Source organism: Xiphophorus couchianus, chromosome 23 (assembly GCF_001444195.1).
Source record: "Xiphophorus couchianus chromosome 23, X_couchianus-1.0, whole genome shotgun sequence".
NCBI lineage: Eukaryota > Metazoa > Chordata > Actinopteri > Cyprinodontiformes > Poeciliidae > Xiphophorus > Xiphophorus couchianus.
In genome coordinates, this window is record NC_040250.1 from 6588683 (window position 1) to 6610370 (window position 21688).

Genomic DNA, 21688 nt, shown 5'->3' on the forward strand with positions numbered 1-21688 from the left:
TAAATTTACATGCAAAAAAGGGGGAAAATATGACGTCCAGATCATGTTCAGTCAGTTAACTTTAGACTCCGACCAATAATGTAAAATTGAAGTGTAGGTAAGTTTATTTTATTTGTAAATGTTGGTGAAATTAGCTCTATATGTTAACAGAGCACTCCTAACTGGTAAGGATGTTTTAAAAACCTTAAATTTTCAGTACATTTATTGAGTAAAGAACAAAAAGAATGTGTGTGTTTTTTTTATTTATAATACACTTAACTGTGTCACAACTATTGGTAACCTTTACAATAAACAAGTCAAGCATTTTAATTTACTTTACATCTTGCTTACATTGATTATAGGTTTTGAGGATCTTTCAAGTAGCAGTCTATGACTTTCTGTCTCTGTAATGCAGGACAAGACAGGCAATCTTCTTTTAAACGGCATACAAAATGGGAAAGACAGGCAAACAAGCCGTTCAATAAAATGTATATTTATCTGGAAAATATTAATTTTAATCAATTACTCCTGTAACAGAAGTGTTTGGAGGAGGACGGATATTTACATCCAGGTTAAGTGAAAAAGATAATATTAAATTAAAATATTCAAAGTCTAGGGTTATAAATCTCATCCAAATAATCCACAATCCAAAAGGATTTTTCTGTCAAATAAGGTAAAAGTATGGAGTTAGCTTACTTGGAATAGGCAGCTTAGATTTTTTGACAGTGGTTAGGAGCTACGATAAACACCTTAAACACATGGATAAGTACGGTAGAGGATCTGTGGTGCTGCGTTCCCATTTCTGTGAACAACATGCTTCAGATACAAGCAGAGTTTACATAAAAATCAGTTAGTCTCTGCTTAAAAATGGAAAATTTGTTGTCAGAATAATGATCCTAAACATGCGGCCACACTAAATCTCCTGTCTCCAGTCAAAATAATTCATGTTTCAATACAACCGATACTGGAAAAATGTATCATTTAAACACACTTCATCACATTAGAATCAATATAATTTCTCAAATTGTTCTCAGTGTCTCCATAATTAGCTGCATTTATTTATTTTCTTTCAAATTTCATGCAGCCCTGTTGTACAGTTATTAAAATTATAATAAATTATTATTATTCAAAATAAAATTATATATATATATTTTTATAAATAAGATAAAAGCATTGATAGCAGCTGTGCCACTAAGTGTGCAGCACATTAATTTGTATTATATATATTGTAGAACCTTAATTTTTTGGCGTCTCAATATAAATTACAGGTTGGCTTTTACTGTTTGTAATTATACGACTGCAGTACAAAACAATGTTCATCATGTGGAGGGATGCTGTATGCGTCTGAAATAAAAATCTCTGTCATTTCCGTCCGAAACCGGCCTTCCCCACCAAAATACAGCCTGTGCTTGCCAGGTTTCAGTGCAAACATTAGCATTTATTTTATGTTGTGTCAGAGAAGGGGCCAGAAGAAGTCAGCACACTTACAGCCCTCATTTGACTGTTTTATATATCCTAATTTCTCTGGTGAACCGACTTCAAACAGAATGGATCCGAAAGGCTTTATTTTCTTTTCCTGCCAAGCAAAAAAAAAATCTTATAATTCTCCATGAAATGTGCAATTTAGAATAAAAGTTCAATCTCACACCAGAATAAACGTGTTAACTCTGCTGGTCTATTAATAATTTCAGCTCCTTGCTTTCCAACTACAATAAACTTTTCAATAATATTCTAATTTACTGAATATTTCTGCATGTCATGCATTAGAAATCCATCATATGAGAAAATATGATGCATATCTCAGAGCATACTGACGAGCACAGCTGCTGGCACATGTCAGAATTTACTGAAACTGTTTTTAAAATCATTGATATGATGCAAGTCAGATTCAGGGTTGCAAATTCTCTAATAACCATTTCCATCCTATTGTGCTCTTAAAAATGAAACCAGAAATTATTTAATCTGTCTTCATCCATTCCTCCTGGCAGAACAGGTGAACAGAGTCACGTTTTTAGGCTCTTTGCACAAAACTTTTCACATTTACCCACAAAGTTTCTTTAATAATAGGATCAGGACTTTATGACAGCTGCATTAAAACAATGACATGCTTCCCCTGTGTGATTAGTGACGCTCTCCATTTAGAGAACCAATTAGTGTTAAAGGTAAACCGCTTTTCTAATGTATTCAAACATTGCACACACAAATACAGCGATCGAGAAACATTTCGATTAGTTTTATCTTCTTTAGGACACCAGTCACAAAAAGAAGTGTGATTTTTATCACTAAGCTGGACACAGTAACTGCGTTTTCATATATTTTCAAATAAAGGTGATATATTGTGCTTCTTTTAACTAGTTAGGATTAGTCTGTGGGCTACACAAAACATATTACATATTTTGCACAAAATTATTCTTAGATAATGAGATTTCAGTCTGCTCAGTTCTACCCATTTTGAGACGGTTTAGGGTCTAAAACATTTAAACATTTACAGTGACGACAAATCTGAATTTTTATCATACCAAGAAAATCATTGCAATAAATGATAAACGCTACAATAATGCCCTCCTCTACTCTCTTTCCAGCTTCAGCCAGAATATTCACAGTTTTCTGTGGTTTTTTGTATCAAAACATCTTCATCCTTTAGGCCCAGAACCCGTCAGCTTCCTGATCGGTTTTAAGGCTGGACAGATAAATCTGGCACTTTCAGCTACATAAACACTTTAAGACTTAGGGATTCATTTTATATAAAAAACAACAACAATAGTTTGCTCAACATGCGGCATCACTGTCTCAGATGTCTTGCTGGCAGCAAACCTTCCTCCTGCTCCCAGTATCTTCTTGCCTTTCTAAGGATTTGTTTGCTTTTTGCTGTTTGCTATTTGATGTAAAGAGTTCCTCTGTGAATAAACACAGCTCCCACTGTCAGTCTTGTAAACATTTCCTTTACATATTCCAGCTATGCATTGGTTTTTCTTTTTCTCTTGGCAATTTCAAGCCGTTTTTGCGGTACTGAAGAACGAAGCCTCTGATTGGTCACAGGTCACTCGACTTGTGACCAGTCTGTTGAGACTGAGGGTGAAAAAGTCTCTTTGAATTGCAGCTTACTTGCATCATCCATAAGGAAAAGGTTTGCATTAACTTCTAAAAAATATGCAACAAAGTGAATTTCCAATAAACCTATTAAAACATATATTTTAAGAGATTCTGTGTTTTGAGGTTAACTGCAGATTGCACACATAAGATGAGTTAAATGCTGCTGAGAAATCCTGCTGCTGTTTATGTGACACGCAGAATATTCAGTTCATAATTATGAAATAATGCAACACACCTGGCTACTCCCATCCAATCTGCAATGCTTAAACGGACGACCAAAACAAAGTGATTCATAACACAAATTGCTGCAACATCAATGCTTGCAGATTATGCAGAGACATTTTTGCAAACCTAAGAAAAATTACAGATGTTGGAGAACATTCAGGCAGACTGGATATCTGAGAGTAGGAACGTTAAACTCATTTTCATTTTGAGCCACATCAAGATCATAATTATTATGGCAAAAACTACCCATTAACAAACTGTTATAATGTCGTAGCGTTCTCTGCATTCGATTTGCACTTCCTCAGATTCCTCAGATTTTCACACTGATGTTATTTGGCCTACAAGCCTAAAAGTATGGGTGGGCATTTATCGTATCGTTTATCATTTATTGTGAAAAATTTCACATGGTGATAAGAATTTTGATTTGTTGTTGTCTTGATGAATTTCAGTGAAGGATGTTAAATCAGGGGGGAAAAAACTGACAGTATTACAGGAAGGCTTAGTTTTACTATTTTCTTCTATAAATAAGAGTAAATTCAAAAATGCAGTTACTGTTTTTCAAGAACAATATTTGTGTTTGTGGAGCTAATAATGCTATGCAGTCAGTCAGTTACCTAAAATAGTAGTAAAAAATATTTTTTAATCATAATTTTTATCGTTATTGCAATAATACCACAAAATATCGCAGTAAAATTCTACGACCATTTTGCCCACCAAACATGGCTCTTAACTAAGAGCCATGTTTGCTTTCAAAGCAGCAAAATAATCTTTTGAAGAAAAAAAAAAAAGACGACAAGTTAAATTTTTTGTACCTAAGAAAATTTGTTCTCATTTTTAAAGAACACCAATTGACGTTTTATTTTTAGGTTGTAAAATAAAGAAAAATATGACTTTTGCAGTAAACAAAATGGATATATTTCCTTCTGAGAGATTGTGAAATTGATGGAAAAATGTTTAAAAAGTAACAACTTATTGACAAAAAGTAAATAGACCCGAAACAGTGTCACTGGTATTTTTAGTGTCGTTCTGTCATGGAATATCAATTAATCACATGAGAAAAACAGCTTAAACCAGCATATCTTATTAAATTTATGCTTAAAATGTTAGTTGATTCTTTATAATTTTAATGTCTTAGAGATATACCTCCTTCCTCTCAATTTATTCATGTATTCATTCCTAATTATTCACAATTTCTTTGTACAACTGCTCATCTCTGCACACCAAGAGCAATTTACTTTTATATACCGGCTATAAATATGCAAATTCCCATTTCAATCTAAGCTCTACTTCCAGTACAAACCATTCGCTGTTTACAGAGGTGAGCAACTTGAGTTCTCAGGGATCCTGTATGTTTTAGATGTTTCCCTGCTCCAACACACCTGCCTCAGATACTTTAATTATCTCCTCTGCTTGTCACCAAGTTCTGCTGGAGGAAGCTAATGACCCGTTCCAGGAAGTCAGGTGTGATCAAGCAGGGAAACCAGAACTGCAGTAATTTATTTACTGCTCTAGACACTGCTCAAGCTACATGTTATTTGATGTGCAGTGAAACAATTTCCCTCACGTTTCTAAAACAAATACAGAAATATCTCAGTTTCAATGGTTAGCTGGTATTCTCAGGCGACATGTTTCCACTCTGAAACACCAGACGGCTCAAAACCCATAAAAAGCCTGAATCGTTCCCCGTCTAGCCTTTAAATACCCAGATCTCTATCTGATCAGGCGAAATAATGCCCCGAAGAACATACATAAAACCCACTCTGCGTAAATAATTCAACACTTGGCTGCCATGGTTACACAATGCAAAGCCTACGGCATGGTTTCTTGAAACTATAAAGCTGCCTTTGATGCACAACCAAGAGCTCAACAGGTTTAGACAAAAATAGGTTTTGTCAGCCAAGAAGCTGCGTCAAGATTCATTCATTTAGAGTTTATTTTACAGAGAAAATCCTGAATCAAATGTTTAATAGATTAAGTGATACTGAAATCTGGCCAGAGAAGAAATATTTGATCAAGAATTGAGTTTTCTGTTATATTTAAGCCTTTTTGAGCCCAGCAGCACATTACAGCGTCAACAGAGCAGCTTTCAGTACTTCTGCCTGTTGACGTTAATATGCTGTTTCAGTGTTAATATCATTTTCAGGGATGTCATCAGGAAACGAATCAGTGAAAGGACGAGGCGTTTTACGGATGATTTAATTCGAAGCTGTGAACATAAATCGCTCCGGGGCAGGTTGTGTTCGGCGTAAGTCTCAATGATCCAGCCAAGTGAAAAAGATCATGAGGACACTGCAAACGTGACACACCTCGCAAAATGTTTCTTTACAGAATACTGGGGAAAAAATCACAACTTAGGGATTTAAATTATGCCTTCATGCCTGATGACACAGGAAACCTCCCTGAACGGTAATGCGGCAGAAAGCTGATCAGTGCATGTTGTTCATATATCTGAACCAAAGGCTCATATTTTCGGGTTGGCCTCCTTTCTGTTTTCTCATTTTTGATTTCCTCTCCTACAATTCTGATAACATGATATCTGCAGCCACGATGATAATTCCCTGGCCTAATTAGGATGATTTAATTTGAAAGATTAGGTTTATTCTAGTGTGTCTCTACCTCGGTTTGCTCTGAGAAGCATGATTCATTACTTGATATCTGCTGTCCTGAGGGTGCAATTTTTGTCATCCACTGATAGCGGCTGAAAAATTCTTATTCTGGTCTCGTAACTCGGTCTCAAAGGAAGAAGAAATGTTCTGTTTCCATCTCACTACACAGATAAAAACTCGCCAGAGTCCTTTTTAGGAAAACACAATTATTCGCTAACAGGAAAAACAAATTCCTTCCTCTATATCGACTCTTGACGATCTGTAATGTTGTTTAACTTTTAGTTTGGAAGTCCATCTAGTGGTTGTTTTTCTGCCTTTAGAGGTTAATTCACAAGCTTTACTTATTAGGTTTATAAAAATGGAAAAAAATAAACCTGAGAAATAAAGATGAATGGTATGGTAAGGGTACGGCATAACAACATAAAGAAATACTATAAATTCTAAGTGCAAGGTTCCGTCTTTTTCTCATTTCAAACAAAAAAACATGGAAAACGTTTAAAAAAAATTAATCCAGTTCAAATGAAGCAGTGTCGAAAACAATTTAAATAAAAAAAACGGACAGGGCCATTTTTTAATTTAAAATGGAACAAATTAATCCCAAAACCACTTGACCAAAAGTCCTGGAGTTCACCTTAGGTTGCTAGGTAACGGGCTAGGCTTTGCTGGAGTTGCTAGGCGATGGGCAGTGCTGATTTGTGACGTTACATTCAGGAGGTTTTTGAAATGGGTCATTTTCCAGACAGCAAAAAACTTTAACTTTTTACCAAATCCGACTGCGTGGTCGGCCTGTTAGGAGTAGAAACTCAAAGGGAAATATAAAAAAGTGCAAAATACAAATTTTGCAAAATAGGTTTCCCTTAGTGGTGCTTGGCTAAGAGGTTAATTCCCACAAACTTTACTCATTATAAATGGGGGAAAAAAACCTCTGAGAAATAAAGATGAATGGTATGGTAATGGTATGGCATAACAACATAAAGAAATGCTATAATTTCTAAGTGCAAAGTTACGTTTTTTCTTATTTCAAACAAAAAAACAACATAAAAAACATTATAGAAAAATTGAATCCAGTGCAAATAAGGCAGTGTCAAACCTGACAGGACCTTTTTCTACTTAAAATGGACTAAAGTAGTCCTAATGCGTTCAAAACCAGCAGACCAAAAATCCTGGGGTTCAGATTAGGTTGCTAGGAAACGGGCTGTGCTTTGCTAGGGTTGCTAGGTAACGGGCTGGGCTTCCCTGGGGTCACTAGGTGAGGGGCAGTGCTGGTGTGTGACGTTACAATCTGGAGAGTTTTTGAAATTAGTAATTTTCCAGGCAACAAAAAACTTTAAGGGCATAACATACAGAAATACTACAAATGCTGAGTTCAAGGTTTTACTTTCTCGTATTTCAAACATAAAACAATGAAAGAATAAATTTTTTATCAAGTTAATTGATTAAACATCAGAAAAAAAACAATAGATTAACCTATTACTAAATTAAAACATAGTTTCAGCCCCAATCTTTTGCTTTATTATCTGTAAAGTTTATATAAACTTAATGTCTGTACCAAAGTCTTGCTTGTCCAACACAATCTTGGATCAATAAAGCTGATTCTGGTTCTGAGATGGAAGCTACATATTATTAGTAATCAATGAACCAGCTGTGTTAGAAACCGCTGGTTCATTGATTAAAAAGAGGCAAAATATTCTGGACTCTAATCGTTGGGTGAGACACAAAAGATGCTCAATACAAGTTCAAGATATAAACTTAGAAATATCCAGTCAAAGCTGATTCTCTGTTCCAACATATCAGTATTCATCCCGCCAAACTTCTGCCCTGGAGTTTTTATCGATTAAAATAAAGCCAAGTGTTAAAGGCCAGTCAAATAATACAAAGAAGTCAAGAAAAGTCTGAATGATCCCTCAAGGCCTGAAAAAGGGACTTGCTCAACTTGCTTAAATCGACATGTGAACCTGTAGGTCGCATCTCTCCCAGGCTCTTGGCTGAGCTACGGACTAAACGTCTCACTACTTCCTCCGTTTAAATTAATTTTACACCAAACAGTCAGACGGTCTATCATCTCTCATTAGTTTTAAACAGAGAGAACAAGGAGAAGGCAGCAGCAACTGCTTCATATTAAATATTCAATGGGCTTCTAAAACATATATTTAGATTACTAATTTAAATTCATGTCTTACATTGATATGATGAGCTTACCGCGCAGACAAACATTTAATCACTGCCCTAAAACAGCAGGGTGACTGTTGCAAGTGTCTGCTTGAGTTTACATGCAGAGCTGGTGGAGAAATAAAGTCAACATCATCTGAACTACAACTGGTTTACACACATTAAGGCTGGGCGATGTGGTTTAAAAATGACATATTATGATTCCTTGAACAGGTTGGGACGGGTCTAAGGGCTCTACAAAACATGTTCATTACATTCTTTTCACAAAATCATTCTTAGATAATGAGATTCTAGTCAAGTCAGTTGTGCCTATTTTAGCTGGTTTAGGCGTCTTGTCACTTAAAATCCAAATCAGCTGCTGCTGGCCAACGTTTACACTCACACGTGAAAATGGCTGCAAACATATGCCCAATTATGTAACCATGCCTCTTTGAAAAGCAGAAGTAGAGCCTCCTGCACAACCAACAGGAATGCAGCAAGTGTTTTCTGGATGGTAAGTCAACAACAAAACACTCGTCTTTTCCAGCAGCCATTGTGCAGCGCACACAGCGGTAAAAACAGCTGTTTGAGGTTGCTAGGTGACGGGCTGTGCCTGCTGATTTGTGACATCACATTCCAGGGGTTTTTGAAACAGCTCATTTTTCAAACACCAAAAAATGTTAACTTATTGCCAAAAAACAGCAGAGTATTTTTTGTCAATAAGCCTGACCGTTATATAGTTGACCCGAATTCAAATTCCAAATTAAAGTGCACTTGTCAAACTAGATGGTGGGCTTTGGGAGAGCATTGATGGAAAAAAAAAAACTGATTTTCCAAAAATGATATCTTCAAAAACAAATTTTCTCAATAGCACTGAGTCTTTCCCAGGGCTGAACAATAAATTAACAACATGTATCGCGTTAGACACATGATCAATATCAATAGAAAATACATATGATAGAATAATCAATATTCAATATATAGATTACTCACTGGACTCTGATCCAGAACAGCACAGCATTCTGGAAGATGTAGGCATCTCCCAAACTCTCAATGCAAAGTTGGTGAAATCAACTCACGCACTCACTCTTTGGTTACCTAGCAACAACCTGTTGAGGAACAGGTTGTTACTGCGCAGCAGCAGTTTCATGTTTTGCCATTGTGACTCATAACTGCTTAAAAATAAACAATGCTGCGGAGTGAAAACTGTGGATAAAACAGGAAAGGTTTTATTCATAAGTGATCATCTAGTTTGATCACTGAAACTAGATGATCACGTATTAAACGTTTTACTTCACGTATTAAAAACAGTAAAATAATTACTGTTATCGGCTGAAATGAAAAGTTTATATCGCGATGTGTTTTCGGCCATATTGTCCAGCTCCAGTCGTTCTCTGTGCTTTTTGCTCTGAGAGCAGTTTCTGCCCGAGCTTAAACATGAAGTGCCCTTCAGCAAAGTGCTAAGCCACTTGATTTTCAGTCTCACAGATCAGATCAGGATGTCTGGCTCGGAGCCATTCAGACACTACCTCACCAAACGTTTCAATAAAATCTGCAAAGCATTCATGTGAAAGGAGCATAAGGTCTTGAGACCTTCCTCCTTTCTTTAGATTCTCTTTAAAAGTAGTCAGGTGGTGTTAATCGATAATTCTTGAGGCGTTTTGAAGGTTTCTTTGGAGCTTTGATGCTTTTTCACCCCAGTGTCTGGAACATTTACAGAGAAAATCTGTGTTTTCTGTTGTCTGTTAAGCCGCTCAACACCGACCTATGAATCATGCATCTTTCAAATCCAGTGTTCAAATGTCAGGATTTCTGGTGCCTTTCAGCCGCTGTACATGGATTTTGAAGGCCGACACTCATTTTACCCTCAACCAGTTCACTTTGCTCCTTTAAAAGAACTGCGATCACAAAGTCAGGGTCTGCTAAATGGGTTTGACTGAAATTACTGAAATAGAGAAGAAAAACTTCAGGAGGAAGTCCGGAGAATTATTGGTCAAGACATTTAAAACATTACACTGAAGCAGAATAATAACACATTCTGAAAAAAAATTATTATTTCTTGTTTTTCTTACAAAAAAAATGCTGATGTGCACACTAGGGAATTCAGGTACAACTCAATAAATTAGAATATCACCAACAACTTCATTTATTTTAGTAATTGAATTAAAAAAGTGACGAGTCAAAAAATAAACAAACCAATATATTTTTTAGAATTTATTTCTGTTTATTTTGATGATTGCAGCTTACAGCTAATGAAAACCCAATGTAATGTCTCAGAAAAATTTAATATAGCCTCCAAACATTTAAAACAAAAAGCATTTTCACACAGAAATGTTATGGCCCACATAATAATGGGGAAGTTTTGAAAGTCACTGACACTAGAAAGTTGGAACAGAGAGAGCTGTATGTAAGTATATGAAGGGAAAAATGAGTGGAAGGAAGAAACTGCACAAGCAACATGGATAACTGTAACCTTGAGAGGACTGTGTTAGATAAAAGTAAAACTTTCATGGAAAGTTGAGTGGAAGGAAGAAGTGTGGCAGGAAAAGGTGCACCAGTAGCAGGAATAACTGCAGCCTTGAGAGGATTGACAAGCAAAATCAGGTACTGAGTGGTAGAAAAAGTTTTTAAAAGCTTGAGTTTTCGGTTTTGATTCTATGTAAGACATAATCATCAAAATTACAAAAAGCAGCCCTGAAATATTTCACTATGTGTATAACAGATCAATAAATAAGTTTTAATTTCTACAATATTCATATTTATTAGCTGTAGCTGAGATGCACCTACTGACTAATTAGTTTTATAAAAGTAATTAGCAAAGTTAGAGAGAAAATGAAGATATAATTACTATTCGACTCAAAAATAGTCACAAAATAAACAGACGTTTTATTGCTGCTGATCAGAAAGATCCATATGAAAAAGTCAAGTTTGCAATTGCATTTTAAAATGGTCGTCTTCCCTTTTTATAGATTGTTTTAATTCACACTAGTTGAACAAATCCTTTCCTATAACACAGTGACGTGCGGTCAGGGGAGGCAGGTGAGGCAGTGCCTCACCTGCCATCATAGAAAGAAAGAAAGTATATAATCATAAAGTAATTTAAATTGTTATATTCATCCGGTGGTTTGTACTAAAAAATATTTATTTTTCATGTAGCTTCACCAATTTCGATTTTTATTTGTTCAAAATCGCTGAATTTTCTTATTTTCCCATTCAAATGCTTGGAAGCGATGCCGGTGAGGCAGCAGCGAGCTCTGCCTCACCTTGGATTGCGCAACCCCTGGCTCTGCGCTGGCTGCTAAGCGGAGAGAGCATGTTGCTGTACGGCGTCAATAAAATGGTTTAAACAAATTTAATATGTGAACTTATTTCCAATAATTTAGCTTATGTATATAATGTACAGTGCTTTTTGTCACCAACTGTGTTTGTGTAACGTGTTTCGTGTAATGAGCGATTATAAACGGCAGAGAACAGGTTCGAGGTGAGGCAGGCAGTTCTCTTGCCTCATGGCAGGGGGCGCTCAAGATCCCAAAACTGCTGTCAATCTATGCATCTATTTGCAAATCTGATTCTGATGACGTCAGTGCCTCACCAGCTATGAACCTCACCGCACGTCACTGCTAGACAATAATCTACAAATTGAATTAATTTAGCCAATACCTTAACCATTACTGCAATAGAGTGTAATGAGTTGTTAAAATCTGAACATGATGCTTTTAATCTCTTTGTTTTCCTGTAGCAACAGCACAAAGATGCAGGGAAAACTGCAAAACATTTGCTTACATAACATGAGGTTAAAAAATAAATATAGAAACAACTTTCAGCTCTTTTGCTGATAAGACATTTGCTTCAGCTCAGCTATCCTGAGATCATTAGGGAAAATATTTGTCAACACAAGACTAAAAGTTTTAAACTCATTCTTTAATCCTGAGTTTTTATACAGACAGCTGCAGGCTTTTTCTTTTAATTTTTAAGCAGCAACTTTTCTATTTTATTTAAAGAGCAGATATATAGGATTCTGGTAAAAATAGCGATGAATTCAGTTTGATTATAAACAGCAGGTGCATGGCTGATTATGTCTGACACAAGTTACACCCCCAAAGGAACATATCAGCGCACCGTGTCATGTGGCGTGCAGAAGCTCGCTGCACTTTTTTTTTACAAGAACTTGCAGACTCCACTGAGTCCAGTTTCAGCAGAACTGAAACCAACTGTCCTGTTAGCTCCAACAAAACAGTGTCACACTGGTGTTACAGTGCGCATAAAATGACAAAAAATCAAAAGCTGAGCACTGGAAAAAATATTTCCAGCCTTTCGGTGACAACTGGAGGAGGACAAGAGGAGATGGAAGTGTTGGACCTTCGGATTTAAAGAAATAATTGGAGCAATTGCACTGACAGGTGTCCAGTCAGACGCTCCGGCTGAGCGATGCCGCTTCAGGCACAGCGCTTACTGGAGCTGCTGGTTCAGACAGCGAATCTCTGCCAAGCACAGCAGCAACTTACATGTTCCTGCTGGAAACCTGCTCCAAGAAAATAATAAAGCCTGTTTTTTATATAGTTTTACATTACTATAATTAAACGTTATGCATAAGAAATACTGTAAATGCTTATAAATGTAACAGTAAACCTTAAAATGTCTGAAGAAATGTAAAAGTGTGTGTGTCAGCTGGAACCAGAGGTGGGCAGAGTACTCAAAAACTGTACTCAAGTAAGAGTAGCACTACTTCAACATATTTTTACTCAAGTAAAAGTAAAAAGTAGCCATTCAAGAAATTACTCCAGTAAGAGTAGTAAAAGAGTATTTGATAAAAAGATTACTCAAGTACTGAGTAACTGATCATATACTATTTAAAAAATACGTCATCAGAAGGACCAATATTTTCTATATAAAACTAATGATAAAACTAACAAATGTTTGGTTAAAACAAGTTTGTTCTTCATTCAGTTAAATTATTCGCAGTGAGTAGAGCATCCAGAAATTTTACTCAAGTAAGAGAAGCAATATTTCCTAGTAAAATTACTCGAGTAAAGAAGTATAACGTAGCAAAAATACTCCTAAAAGTAATTTTTTCCCAAAAGTAATTAAAGTGAATGTAACTGAGTAAATGTAGCTAGTAATTAATACCCAACTCTGGTTGAAGTCCAGCGTTCTGAGATTTAGCAACAATGCTAATGTTGCTAATGCTTAAAAACAGTCTTTAGCATAAGAGCTATTACTGTAATGTAGACTTAAAGAGAAGCTAATATTTCAAAGAGTAGCTAAAAGTCTGATTTTAGCTGTAAGGCTAATATTAGCTAATGTAGCCTGACTAGCATGTTGACACTACCAGCAGGATGTGGGTTATCACTGCCTTCACAAGGCAAAGCACTGCTGTCAGGGCCACAATAATGTGATAACATGATTACATAGATAAATAACAAATCTGAACTAAAATAAGAAGTGCGTTTACTGCATAAAGCCTGGAAAAGTTGAACAATTTGTGCATTTCCACCCATAAGAAAAAACATAATAATCCTCTAAATAAAATGTGTCAAAAATTCATGAATAAAATTGTGATATACTAAATGTATCTAAAATGTGGTCATATTTATTCAGATATTTCAATAATGTATTAATTATGCAAAAAATAAATTAAATTGATTGAAATGTTAATTTTTTTATTTTAGCAATAAGTTTAGTTTAGTTCATATTCCATTATAGTTCATCATAAAACAATTTAAACTTTCTATTTGCTCTTTAAATAGACCAAATCATTTGATTGGTCAACTGGCACAAAAGTTTAACTGTAGACCAATCACCTTGTTTATAGCAGTTAGTCCTGCCCACTTATCTTAAAGGGCCAGACTAACAGATAAAATCAAGATCTCCTCCAACACAGAATAATTAAATAAATACTGGGATGAATAAATATGCTTTTAATATTTAATGCAGATTTCCATGTTTAATTTTACAAATTATATACACATTGAAATAATAAGTATTTACTTATTAACTGTTAAGTGTAATTCCAAATTTATTTCAATGACTAAATATTAGCGTTAATTAAGCAACCTAATTATTTTTACTTTTTTTTTTTGTGGCACTTTTGGCTTTCCATATATTTGTAGTTCCATGCCATGCTAATATGTAACTGATTGATCCATGCATGATATTTACTGGAAATATTTTTTTTAAAACAGCATTACCAAGTCCAAATTAATATTATTCTGTTTTTAAATATTTCTGTTTTAAAATATCAATAAAGTGGGTTTGTTTACTTAACATTAACACAATGAGAATCTCAAACCGTCCCTGTGAGCTGCACCAAGTAATGATTACAGATGAGTTGGAAAGACGAGGCGTGTTTCTTACATGTTGGCTAGAAACAAAGAGCAGAAGCCATGCGACGCAAAAACAATCACAGCTAATGCTTGTTGCACACCACAGAAGAATCTGTCAAAGCAGACATATCTCACACACATTAATATGTAAAAACACCCACGAGTCTACACCAACATCATTTAGCATTAAATGTACACACTTCCTGCTGTTTTCTATTGTTTACACACAACTGGCATCCAGAAAAGATTTTAAGACTAATGGAAAACTGCCATTTGGAGCTTTCAAAATCACTTCAATGCAAAAATTCAATACTTTCTGTCACTTTTTGAAGGATTTTTGGTCAAGAATTTGTACTAATAGCTGTTTCTTGGTGCCTGAAGCAATAAAATGTTTTGTATTTGCCCTCCGAGTCGATCCAAATGTCCAATTTCAATTACAGCCTGATTGATTTGTGCAGTTTGGACCCTTGTATCCTTTATAACAATTGAAGTTTCCCACTGTGATAAGAAAAGCAGGAGATAAAAAAGAACGCTCTGTGCTTCCTGCAGTACAAACACAACAAAAAATAAATTAAACAACCAAGACCAGCATACTCCTACCCAACAGCAGAATATGAACCCCAGACTAAGAAAAAAATATAATAAAGCAAAATTACAAAATAAATAAATAAATAAAAAAAAATCTAAAATAATACAAGAATAATATCGCAATAACTTCGGTATTGTTGTACAAATAAGTAAATACTTTATCTGTTAACAAATCCGAATCTGATTATAATATTTACTGTGACATTATTTTGATAATACTACAGCTTTATTTTATAATATTAACTATTCTCATGTTACTGCAACTTTATTCTGGTAATATTATGACTTTGGTCTTGATGTAGTATGATTTTAATCTAATAATATTTCAACTTTATTCTCATATTATAATTTTATTCTTATAACATTACTTTATTCTGGTATCCTTTTGACTTTATTCTCATACGAGTTATTCTCGTAATATTATGACTTTATTCTCATAATATTATTACTGTATTCTCTGAATTTTATTTTTTTATCCTGGCACTAATACTTCATCACAGTACTAACCCTACCAAATTCACACCATATCTCTAAACCTAACTCTAAAAAAGTAGAATCCGCTGCATTAGTACCAGGCTTTGGTCCCACAAGGTGAGCGAATACACCAGAAAATATTCTAAAAACGTAACATAAACAAGTATCACTGCAGCTGGGTTCAGTCCAGGACTTTGTAGTTAAATAGTGATGACTTGCTACCCAAACACAACCTGCGTGTATTACTTCTGCTTCCCTGTCATCAAACCTCAGCGAGGCTCCCTGCTCCTCTGAATTACTTTTCTCCTCTCTTCTTTTGAATAGCAGAGCAGAAACGCTGAGAACCACCTGCACAACAACAGATCTGGAACCAATCTGTACAAAGCAACAAACAGCAAGCATAAAAGTTTACCAGCACAGAAATAGATACTTGCAAATGCAGAGGATTTTCTGATTTACACTGCAGACAAGCAGCTTGTTGTCTGTGTTTTTTTGTTAGTCTTTATTTGGATCATGTGGCTGCACTGGCTGCCAGTTTATTTTCTGTTTCCTTAGAAAAAACATCCAAACCTCTGACTGTTGGCGCCAGGAATCAAGCTGAAGATAAATTAGACATTTTGCTGCTCTGTTATCATCCAATTTCTACCAGGATGTTTCAGGCTTTAGGCCAGGATTCATCATTTGCATGGCATGAATGTTTCAAGAAGGAGCTAAATTCATTTTTATCACTTAAAGGAAAATTTTAAAATACATGAACAATGAAAAATGAAGGGGAAGAAATACACTGTGTAAATTTGAAGTTGCTGCTGATTTTCTGGGGGGCATTTTCCCCCAACTTTATTGAAATCATTATTCTTATTATGTATACTGCCCACAAAAAACGATTTTCATTGTTTTCTATCAAAGTTGTGCATCGAGACAATTATGTTGCATTTTCAAATATTAGATTTCATGTTTTTATTAAAAAAAGTTTACATTTGAAATAAGTGTTTAACAGCTATTGCTAAGAGATAAATTTAGTGGTAGTATATCTCATTATAAAATGAAAGTTTCTTGTTTTGACAAGATGTAAAACTCAAGTTTTATATCTCATTAAAACAAGAAACACAGAATATTTCAGACTCCTAGAAACAAGGGTGAGAAGATGGAGAGAGGGAGTCCCAATACTGCGTTTCATAAAGTAATAATCTGCCAGATTAATTTATTTTTGAGAAATGTTCTTCTCGACCCCAGGCTAAAGCTAGCAGCGCGCCAATCGCACTGAGAGTCCAGCGGAACCTTTGTATTCGCTCGTTTCTAGTACGCCCGTAAATCCGACGCACAACACGCGTTCGCCAACAACAGCAGCAGACGACGAAGCGGTTTCTCTTAACCTAATTAACAGATACAAATTAAGCTCATTATGTCTATTTATTCAATAATTCAGCAGCAAAGCTGGCTTTTGAATTGAAAATGTTGCTCAATTTATTTGATAAATTAATTTAATGCGATAAAAATTTTAATCAAGTTCCACTACTGATTTTTCTGTGTTGGCCTTTATTAAGATCCTTTGGTGAAGTATTGTCAATAATGCCTTCCAATTCACATAATTACATAATCATATTTTCAAATTTCCTGACAACTTTTAACATTTCTAGCAGTACAACATGGTGGGCCACTGCCCTAGACCTGCACTGGGGTTAGAAGGTTTTATGGGTGTAAACCTGAAATTAGGGCTGCAGATCATTATTATTTTAGTAATTGATTATTAATCGACAATTAATTGATTAATTATGATTAACTGTTTCAGTCCAACCTGAAATATAAACCTAGAAGCGGCTACAAGAGCATATAATTTTTAAAAAATTAATCTTTTCAGACATTGCTTTATTTTCTTATAAAAGAGTTCAGTGGTGTTAATTAAACCAACCAACAACAGGAACTAATGCACTGAGCTGCGAAAAAGACAAAAAGAGAAAAAACTATAATAAAGCAAGACTCCAAAAGGACCGCAAATTTAACTTGATGCACACGAAAGAAAGAAAGAAATCCTGAAATGGGAATGAATAAACTCTGCCCCAATGTGTGTAATAAATAACATCAGTTATTCGCTGATTGCAGCAAAGCAATGCAGTAATTGCTGAACTGAAGCCAAGGTGATATTTCAATACAAGCCTCCACTGCTGTGTCAAGAAAAGAAACTGCGCAGTGAATTCACTGAAAAGGTGATTAGGAATGAAAAGAGAGCTCTAGTGAAAATTGGGAAAGTTAAAAAGCTTTTAGCATTCTCGAGGTTAATCTCAACATTATTCAGATTCAAAAAAGGAGCTGGGTTGCATTGATACAGCTCTCTTTTCATTCACTCAAAGCTTTTATTAAAATAAAAAAGCAACATTTATTCATTTACACCCTCATTTTAATATTGCTGTCTATCACAACGCCAATTCTTGAACCAATGTCCTCGTCTGAGTGCAAGGACACTTGTTTCCACCTCATGAAATATGGAGAAGGCTTAGTTTATATAAGCTTCATAGTCAACATCAACCATTAGTTGATTTTGCAGCAGGGAACCTTTGATACTCACGGATTGTGAAGCTTAGTTTGTACAAGCGGCAAGACGAAAAAACTGTCTGATTGTTGACAGCAGCTGGCAACTCATTTTAAAACATAACTAAAGTCTAGGATTGAGCCTCATTCAACAGAAATATAGAGTGAAATTAAATGTTAAAACTTATAAATGTCAGCAATGATTGAAATGATTGCACAACCACTGAACAAACTGTTTTTTTTATTCTGAAATATGCATCATTAAATGTTTACCACCACCGTATCTGACTGTCAGAATGATGTTCTTTCTTTGAAATACTGTATTGAATTTTACATCCTGTTCTTTTCAAACCGCTCAGTAGAAACGAGGCCAGATAAACAACACAAACGTTCCTAAAATATCCTATTTTGTTTCAGTCCACATAACATTTTTCGGAAAGTCTTGGAAATCATTAAGATGTTGTTTGAATCATGTGATTCAAACCTTTCAGTTGTTTTGGGTCAGCAGTGGTTTTGACCTGGGAACTCATGGAGACCATTTTGCACAGACTGACTCTCTCTCTCTTATTGTTTAATAATGAACTCTGACTGGCATTTATCGTATCATTTATTATTTATGGTGATAAAGATTAAGAATTTTGATTTATCATTGATTTATGTTTTTAAAAAATGTCTGTACTGTCTGGATTATTAGGTTTACTATTTATATTTTGTTCAATTAAAGTCATAAATATTGCAGGGGATCCACAAGGCAAAATTCACATGTTGCACATTTTTGTACTTCCCTTTTCGTCTCTGGTAACGCTGGGAATCAATTCAGATTTCCAAAATGTATTTTATTCGACTCACGATTCAATTTGACTGAGTTTCGATTCAGCTAATTATATTACGCTGTCACAATTTTACTTGGATATGGAAGATATTCTGAGAAGAGCTAATGCTGTCAATAACAGAAACAAACCTTAACTTGGTGAATCAGTGAAAATATGAATACTTACATTAAGAATTTACCCCAATGCAATTACAGCATGTACTTTTTATTTAGCATGACCTTCCTAAAACAAAAATGCAATAAATAAAATGTAATAATTTAAATAATTGTTTTCAATGAGAGTATCAATAAATACCAAAATGTGAAGATGATTAAATGTATTTAATGTGTGAAGTTTATTGATAAAAATCACACTTTTTATGACTGGTGTCCTTAGGAAGCGCTTTGCAAATTGGGAAAGTTTTTCAAGAGCAATATTTGTTTGTGGGGCTATGATTGCTTTGCAAGGCTGTCACAACCATTGAGTTACCTAAAAAAGTAGTAATAAACAGTTCTTATCATTTTTATCATTATCACCAAATATTGTGAGAAAACTCTAAATACATAGACCAGCCATATCCCAGAGTCCTATAAATGAGTTTGTAATACTTTCAGAATGTATTTAAGTTATAAAATCTGTTAGCCAGAAAACACCAGCTTTGTATAAATCTCGCCTGTGTCAAACACGTACTAAAACAGGAACATGTGAAGCATTTCCAGACCGTAACTACCTAATGCAGGGGTGATCAAGGTGTGGCGCCGATTGTTGCAGTTCAAGAACGGTACAAATCTGGCTCTATAGCAAATAATAATGCAGATCGGAAATTCTTTAGGATGAGTTTTTCACATTTATATTCCATAATTTGAAAATAATAAATACATCACAAAGTATATTCTTTTCATGTTTTTTTTTTAAACTTTCGATTCAATATAGTAAGTAGGACCAAAAACATCCAGCGCCTTTTTTACTAAAACACAAACTCATTGAGCGTCTTTAAGTATAGCAAAGGTTTTCGAAGAAAGATATTTTTGTTGTTGGGAATAGATTAAAACATTTTCTAGACCAATTTTAAAAAAATGTAGAGCAAACGTCTGAGACTCTTCTCTTTGGACCTATAATTATGTTTTCCTTTCTATTTTGCTTCTTTAATAATTGCATGTTTATATTAATACTGAGCATGCAAAAAGGAAAGAGTTCAAAGTAAAATTATTTAACTGGAGTATATTAATAAGCAAGTGTGGCCTAAAGTAATTTCAACTTGCCGGTTTTGGCATCCAAGTACACCACTGACCTAAGGAGAGTAAAAATCTACATTTCTTTTAATTACAGTGATTATTTATTTTTACAATGCTTGACTTTTCCATCCAATACTCGCTCTATCATGGAACGTTCAACATGTTCAGTTCGGAGTCTCTTTCACATAGGAAGAATATCGGTGATGCACGCCTTCAAACCTCACTTGTAAATAATCGCTGACTGCAGCTAAAACATTAAATAATTGTAAAGACATTATATATATTATTTTCTCCTTTCTCTCATTTTTGCTTTCTCCATTTTGTGACATTTAGCATTCTGAGCATCTACTGGTGAAACTCTATCCAACTGGTTAAATTAGCATTAGCATGTGACATGCCTGTTCATAACACTTGGAATATATTAGTCAACAAGTATTGCTCTCTAAACAGTCTTTTACCACATAAATATTGCACACACGCATATATTCGGGTATATATTTGCGATATGTTGTGCAGCTGTACCTCGTTACCATGGTAATGGATCTAGGTGAGACATTATCCACTCCAACCTGAAGTAATCCTCCTGTAAGTCATTAATCCTCTTTGGTTGATATAGTTGGAAAACGTTACGTTGACACTTTGTGACTAAATAACTGAAAAAAGGCGGTCAGTTTGGTACATAATATATCTTATAAAGATGGTGGGAAAGAGAAAAACACTAAGGATTTATGAGCGGTTTGTTTTTATATCTGCTCTGAGGATATATTGATCTCTCCACGCTGAGTAAAGGTGTTCGTTCTGTGGCAGATAACATCCAGTCCCTCGTTCTGCGTTTATTTATTCCTGAAACGATTATTCTTTGTCTCTGCATCGATCAAAAGGTGTCAATATTCGCAGCTTTTGAGTCTGAGATAAATGTATTCAAATAAATCAACATAAAACCTCACTCTGTTAAACTTTCAGTAAATAAACACAAACTATATCCAAAAAGGAGGATTTGTTTAACCCTCATAAACGACCACTAACTACAGAGGTTCTCCTAAAATACCAACTGGACACATGTTTTGTACTGATTGTGAAACAAATGAGCCACATTTTTACATCCACCGTCCCAACAGACAACAAACGCCGACTCTGAAAGTCAGGCCTCTATAATACTCACTTTCTTCTCCACCAGAGATATTAATAACGCCCCTAAAACGACATTAACCTGCGTGTTTTCATACCTGTCACTTGTCCCGCACCTTCACGCTGTCAGCAGCATCCTTCAGGGCGCAGACATCTTGGATAAAAGAAGACTGCCTGCTGCTCTGCGGTCACAGCGCTGCCCCCTGATGGCACGGAGGAGCAACTGCAGCAATCGGGGAAAAGAAACTGAAAACTGATTTGTTTTCTGTTATAAGAGGTTCGAAAGAAGAAAAAAAAAATCTGAAATAATATATTTTTAAAAAAACGTGGATCTGGAAAGTAGACTGATATTAAAAATGACTGATATTAATATTGTGTCATATAATGCGCGAGGTCTGCGTGTTGGACACAGTGAAACAGACAGAGCGCGTCGCCTTGTGGTGGACAAATTACTGGAGACTTGTGATATACTGTGTGTGCAGGAGACATTCTTAGCTAAACAGGACCTGGAGAAGCTGAATTGCATACACAAAGACTTTTACGGCGCTGGT

General features: G+C 35.1%; 1 protein-coding gene across 1 annotated transcript in view; it reads right to left on the reverse strand.

Annotated features, from left to right (window-relative positions):
- Positions 1–21361, reverse strand: part of mrpl11 (mitochondrial ribosomal protein L11) — a 77579-nt gene extending 56218 nt beyond the window's left edge. Inside the window, exon 1 of the mRNA XM_028009444.1 lies at positions 21236–21361. The gene's annotated coding sequence lies outside the window, so the exon portion shown is untranslated. The remainder of the gene's footprint in view (positions 1–21235) is intronic.
- Positions 21362–21688: the final 327 nt, after the last annotated feature.